The sequence below is a fragment of the Octopus bimaculoides genome, chromosome 15 (assembly GCF_046866305.1).
Source record: "Octopus bimaculoides isolate indiv1 chromosome 15, ASM4686630v1, whole genome shotgun sequence".
In the NCBI taxonomy this organism is placed as follows: domain Eukaryota; kingdom Metazoa; phylum Mollusca; class Cephalopoda; order Octopoda; family Octopodidae; genus Octopus; species Octopus bimaculoides.
The window spans coordinates 53,299,125-53,306,624 of NC_142942.1; the positions used below are offsets into that span (position 1 = coordinate 53,299,125).

Below are 7,500 nucleotides of genomic sequence, written 5' to 3' on the forward strand. Positions count from 1 at the left end.
TTATATACATATAGATATATACATATATATATATATATATATACATATAGATATATACATATATATATATATATATACATATAGATATACATATAGATATATATATATATAGATATATATACATATAGATATATTTATATACATATAGATATATTTACCAGTACATGTATATTACATAACTGGAAAGCACTAAGTTAATACCAATCCAGTTCTGCAAATTATACAGGAACCAATATATATATATATATATATTTATATATATATATGTATCATGTATATTTATGTATAGATGTGTGCTCCAATTTATCAGGATTTACAGTAAAACATAGTAAGTATTGACTCTAAACTTCTAATATTTTCTATTGTTCTCATATTAATCAATATTTGTTCACTTACTCTATGTGTTGTGTTGTGTGTGTGTGTGTGTGTGTGTGTGTGTGTGTGCATGCTGGCACAAGTGTATGTATAAAATATATATAGACAATTATTATATATATATAATATGTAATATGATGGTCTATATATTTAATACGCATTATATACATTCTCTCTCTATATATATATCTAGATATAGATAAAGATGTATATATGTGTGTGTTATATCTATATATATATGCATATATATATGTAGATAAATTTAAAGTGTATTCCGTTAGGAATATATTAGAGTATAAAATATGGGGACAGTGATTATCTATCACATAAGGAGATACAATTGAATCCCATTGTACAGGTAAACCGTTGCTTAATTTAAATCCTGTGTCTATGTAGATCTATGTTGTATAGAAACATGTGTAGTGTTTATTAAATAGCTGTCTAAATGTACTCCTTCCCGTTGACTGCATTTATTCAATCTATACATACATGCATACATACATACATACATATATACATACATACATACATACATACATATATGCACACACACACACAAGTTAGCACATAACAAAATAAGGTGGGAAAAATTGTACTTGACTACCAAAGGTAGAGTAAAGTACTATTTTATTGACTGGTCTGTTTACTTGTCTATGCTATCACAACAGACAGTTCATAACTGATAAACGGTTATGTGAAAATCTGAGTAGTAGCTTAAGCTTTTTCCAGCTTCAGCAAAATAACATATATGTGAACGTCTATATATATTAACATGTAAAATGCACTTGATTCATAATGTGTGTGTGTGTTGTTTGGAAACAGATCATTACAAATTTTTAATTATGCAATCACTCACACACACGGGTGTGTATAAGTGTATATGTACACCAAAAAGGTTTGGGATCTAATGATACACCATAAAGCCAAGCCCTTTATCCTGAACATGAAATCCCATAAACCAGCCTTATCTAACTTTAATATATATGTATATAATGCAAGAGAGTTAGGGGCTGAGGATCCAACCCACTAAGGGACAGTATCTATCCAATATACTGCTGGGAGGGTACCCAATTATTGTTACACTAGTGTTATACTAAGTGCAATAAGTGGGTGCGGGTAAAAGGGGGTCTATATATATATATATATATATATATATATATATATATATATATATGTACATACATACGTACATATATACACACATACATACATACATACATACAAGCGGGTGCTGTAAAGTTCCTGGTTTTAAGGGTGTCCCAAAAGGCCTGGTTGGAGGCCCAATCTCCCGAGTTCTTTTACGTGGCTTAAAAAAGAAACTGAAGGATCGCTGCCATAAGTGTGTGAATAAAATCATAGTTAACTGACCCTTCTGTATTTTCTTTTTACCCAAAGCCAGGAACTTTTCAGCAACCCTCTCACTTCGTGTATATATATATATATATATATATATATATATATATATATGGTTATCTTCGCAGTTTACATTTGCTAAGTTTACTTGCAAAAGCCTTAGTCAGCCTGGGGCTATAGTAGAAGACGCTTGCTTAAGGTGCCACATGGTGGGATCGAACCCAAAGCCACCTGGTTACAAAGTGAGCTTCTTAACTACACAGCCACATCTACATAAATCATCTGCATATATGCCTCCCCACACCCCCATACATATATGCACACATTTGTGTGCTTGTGTATATGTATATACATGTATGTATATATACATACATATATATATATATATATATATATATATATATATATATATATATATATATATATATATATAAAAATTGTATGTATATATATATATGTATATATATATATGTATATATATATATATATATATATATATAAACTGTAAGGTGTGCTTGTATTTATTTTTATGCATTTATTCATTTTTTTCCTTTTATTCTACTTATATTCACCCTCCAATGGCGGGAAGGATTGCTCGAATGTGTGTGCCAAACGAGCAATTAACACAAAATATCTCTTTCTTCTTTTTAGGGTAATTTTTATACTCATTTTTACTTTAAATAATTTCAAAAATGATAATTATTGTCATAATAATTGTTAGTGTCTCGCATAATAAGATTTACAATTTCATTATCGAAAAATTCTGTAAAATATTCACTTTCCTCTGGTGATGGCTGTAGCTATGTAAAATTTTGAAATCTTAGATGATGATGTCTTCTGTCCTCTAATAAGGCATTAATTGATGATATCTGCCATCGAAGGGTTAAAATGATGATTTTGCCAGAGTTGTTAGTCTGTTGGATAGAATACAGTACAATATTCATTCCAATTCTTTGTTTTCTGTGATCAAATGCCACCTGGGTCAACTTGGCCTTTCATTTTTCTTTTTGTTTGGTTGGAGATAGGGGGTGGGATGGTAAAGAGTAGACCCATTCCATGGCGGTGGATCGATAGGATTGTCTGAGTATCAGGTGGGGTACCTAAGCTTTGTGCTATCCGTTTTGGGTCTGTGAGTCTGCTGTGCATTCTGAGTTCAAATTGTACCGTGTCACTGGCAAAAAAAAAAAGAAAAAAAAGATGACAATACCTCTGTCAGCAATTTGAGAAAATTACCAATGGAAACATTTCCACTTATTTCTGTTACTACCAGCACCACCACCATCACCACAATCATCATAAGATGAGAAATTAGCAATTGAATGAGATATGTCCAAGCAAACTCAACCAGATGCTAATTATGATGTGTATTTTAATATGTTTAAACTAAGTTCCTATTTTAGTGTGCTAATTAAATTTAATATAGGAATGCACTCGACCCGATCTATTTTAACATGTATAAATCTACCTTACTATTCTAGAGTGCTAATTTGATTTAACGAGTCAATATTCTTTACTAGATATATCAAATCCAGTTTAAAATATCAATGAATCTAGTCGAGTGCATTCCTATATTAAATTTAATTAGCACACTAAAATAGGAACTTAGTTTAAACAAATTAAAATACACATCATCTCGTTTGGCATTAGGAAGGGCATCCAGCTGTAGAAACTTTGCTACATCAGATTGAGCTTGGTGCAGCCTTTTGGCTCACCAGTCCTCAGTCAAACCATCCAGCAAATGGAAGGGCTGCCCATGGTGGCACACTCTAGCTAAGCTAGTGGATGAGATGCTGTAAAGTGAAGTGCTTTTCAGGCATGAAACCCTGGGTAACCCCCTTGCCTGGCCATAACTATCTTTCTCTCTGTATATATATATATATATATATATATATATATATATATATATATATATATATATATATATATATATGTATGTATGTACACATATATACATACAAATATTATGTATGTGTATATATGTATATGTGTATATATATATGTCTGCATGTGTGTGTGTGTGTTAGGGTCTCCTTGCCTTGGCTTCATGCAATAGTTGGGAACGAATTCCACTGTCATACGAATAGTGTCCTTTGTTTCTAATCATCTTCTGCAAGAGTATGTCTCATCATGGAGGTGGTGGTGGTGGGGGTGGATTATTACCTTAATTGGAAACAGGTGACGCTTTGGCAACAGGAAGGGCATCCGATCATAGAAAAATCTGCCCCGACAAATTCTGCCCAACCCATGCAAGTATAAAAAAAGAAAAACATTAAAATGCTGATGATGATGATGTTGATGATGACAGTGATGCTGATGACAATGTTGATGATGATTGTGCGTGTGTGTGTGTGTGTGTGTGTGTGTGTGTGTGTGTGCACGTAACCATACACTAAAACTGTATTCAATGAACCTGCCCAGAATTCCAGGAATTTCAAGCTTATTTCTCTTTATGCAAGATTAGGTTTCAAATGTCTGTGATTGTTTTGACTGAATAGTTTAAAGGCAAACCCACAATCAATTGGATCTTCCATATCAAACTTCATACAGAAACCAGATACATGTGAGGGCGGCCACTACGTAGTCACTTGACCTGCTAAAAATAGCAACCTGATATTAGTTTCAATTCACACCCTATTGTCTTCAGTATAATAGACACCTTGGATAAACTTCTTTTACTTTCTATAATTTCTTGTCTTTGTGACTCAGCCAGTAGATTGTGGCCATGCTGGAGTGAAATAAATTGACCCTCAGTTTCTATGTGTTTTTTTTTTAAGCCTGTTGGTTATTCTATCAATATCTTTTGCCAAACTGTTAATTTATGTCATCATCATCATCATCATCATCAGTGTTTAACGTCCATTGTCCATGTTGACATGGGTTGGATGGTTTGACCAGAGCTGCTAAGCTGGAAGGCTGCACTAGACTCCAGTCTGATTTGGCATTGTTTTCTAGGGCTGGGTGCCCTTCCCAATGCCGACCACTCCAAGAGTGTAATGGGTGATTTTAGGTGCCACTGGCACGGATGCCATTTGTGTGACACCAGTATCTGCCATGAATGCTATTTTGATCAGCTTGATGGGTCTTCTTCTCAAGCACGACATAATGCCATGCACAAGGCTTTCGTTGGCCTGAGGCTATAGTAAAAGACACTTGCCCAAGTTGTCACGTAGTGGGACTGAACCTAGAACCATGTGGTTGGTAAGCAAGCTACTTACCACACAGCCATTCCTGCACACACACATATATATCAGAAAAGCTATAAATAATGGTATTTATTGTCGTAAATTTGACTTACAGCTGTTTCCAATAGCCATGATAGATCCATTCATTGATTGGTTTGCTCAATCAGTCTATTGATCAGTTGAGAAAAATTGAACATATGCATCAATGCACACATGTGTATATATGTATGTATGTGCATGTATGTATGCATATGCATGTTTGTGCATATGTATATATATATATATATATATATATATATATATATATGTCTATATATGTATGTTTTTATATATATATATATATATATATGTCTATATATGTATGTTTTTATATATATATATTTATATATATGTGTGTGTTTATGCATGTGTGTGTACACACATACACACACACTTATGAAAACAGAGTTTGCTGATTTGACAAGCTTATGTACAGCTAGTAAAAACAGAAATGGTTCATCATATCTTGTCATCATGTCATCCTGTCACCATGTCATTTTGTCATATTGTTACCTCCACCCTGTGTTATGTAACACTTTTTAAAAAAATGAAAACTGGATCTCACTTAAGCTACATATAACCTGTATCAGTACAAAACTTATATTAACCTACATACATACTGTTGTTATCCTGCATTCATAGCCAATCTATATATCTATCTATCTATCTATATATATATTATATATATAGCTGATTAAAGCTATTTAATGCTTTTTGGAGCCTGCAATCACCTATATTATTGATTCTGTTATTATAATTTTTAATTGTTACACTAGATAACTAGATAATAATGGAGTCAATAATATCTTCACAAATATTTTCTCCTGAATTATTTGCTCCATATTGAAAATATACATACATATATATATACATACGTACATACATGTATGTGAGTGTGTGTGTGCATACACATATGTATACACAGAAACACACAAACAGATGTATGTATACCAGTGACCCAGTTCACTGATCAACAGGTGGTTCACGCCATATGCTCCTCACAGAGCAACTCAATAAACACACAAAAACACACCCTCAAGGTACCACTTTTGGCCGACAAAACGAAGCAGTAACTACAGTACACATATGATGCGTTCGTGAAGGCCCTTAGAAACACTGACAGATCAGATTGGGGCCTGGTGCAGCCTCCTGGCTTCCCAGACCCCAGTCGAACCGTCCAACCCATGCCAGCACGGAAAACGGACGTTAAACGGTGATGATGATGATGATGATGTATCCTATTGGTTAGAGTGTTGCATCCACAATTGTTAGATTGTGATTTCAATTCCTTGACAGAGAAGGGAATTGTGTTCTTGAGCAAAACACTTCATTTCATGTTACTCCAGTCCACTTAGCTCAGGTATAAAAGTGAGTTGCAGCAATAGCAGGGAAGTTAACTCTGCAAGAGACTGGCATCCTGTTCAGGAGGAATGTTGTCATCTCAATCTCTTATATACTCTGAAAATCAGGTCGAGCTGTGGCTTTTTGAGTCCTAGAGCACACGCCAAATCAAAGACCTGCCTATGATATATTAGATCTGTCCTGGAGGTGAAGGCATATGGCTCAGTCATTAAGGTATTTGGCTAACAACTGTTAGGTCATGAGTTCGATTCCTGGCAGCACATTGTGTCCTTGAGCAAGACACATCATTTTACGTTACTCCAGTCCAATCAGCTGGCAAAAAATTTCAAAGCCTTACAGCTGTTTCTGGGATAGCCAATAATAATATTATATACGACTTGAGATGTTTGTTGTCCTCTTTAACAATTCTATATATATTCATGTATAATAAATGATAGAAAATGGAATATATGAGAAATTATATTGCTCACAACGATTGTTTCGACCCTTCCTGCATCAATCCTAGCAGGTGGGATACTGTACAACTAGTTGTGGTACATCCCTTGGTGCAGAAGCGACATCAGATAGCCATAGGCAGCAGACATGCTTCACTGGCTAACTACTATGTATACACCAATACTTAAATGATTATATATAAATATAAATATATATATACACACACACAAACAACAACAGTTGCAGCATGGAAGGTGTTTATAAGCCATTTAAAAACACGCAGAAACTGTTAGATTCACTTCAACATTTAAATTTAATTTGCCAAAATACTTTCGTCGCTATGTCAGTGATCAGGTCGCAGTCTCAAATCGACGAAGATATTTTGGCAAATTAAATTTAAATTAAGTAAATCTAACGGTTTTTGTGTGTTTCTTAAATGGCTTATAAACACCTTCCACGCTGCAATTGTTTTTGTTTCAACACACGATCTCAGATCAGGTCACTTGCTATGCAAGTACATCTCCATATATATTTATATATATATATATATATATATATATATATATATATATATATATATATAGAGAGAGAGAGAGAGAGAGAGAGAGAGATAGATAGTTAGATATAGATATATATAAGAATGCATATATCTATGTACATATGTGTATATACATTTATATGTATATATGCGAGTATGTATTCATGTATTCATGTATTTTTTAAAATTTGTTTAGTATGTGTTCTTGCATGGAAT

General features: G+C 33.5%; 1 protein-coding gene across 7 annotated transcripts in view; it reads left to right on the forward strand.

Annotated features, from left to right (window-relative positions):
* LOC149132534 (uncharacterized) overlaps positions 1-7,500 on the forward strand; it is a 127,797-nt gene that overhangs the window by 73,751 nt on the left and 46,546 nt on the right. Inside the window, exon 1 of one of the 7 annotated variants that reach the window (XM_089363874.1) lies at positions 114-328. The exons of the other annotated variants lie outside the window; for them this stretch is intronic. The gene's annotated coding sequence lies outside the window, so the exon portion shown is untranslated. Of the gene's footprint in view, positions 1-113; positions 329-7,500 lie in introns of those variants that run through there. 7 annotated transcript variants of the gene reach the window in all.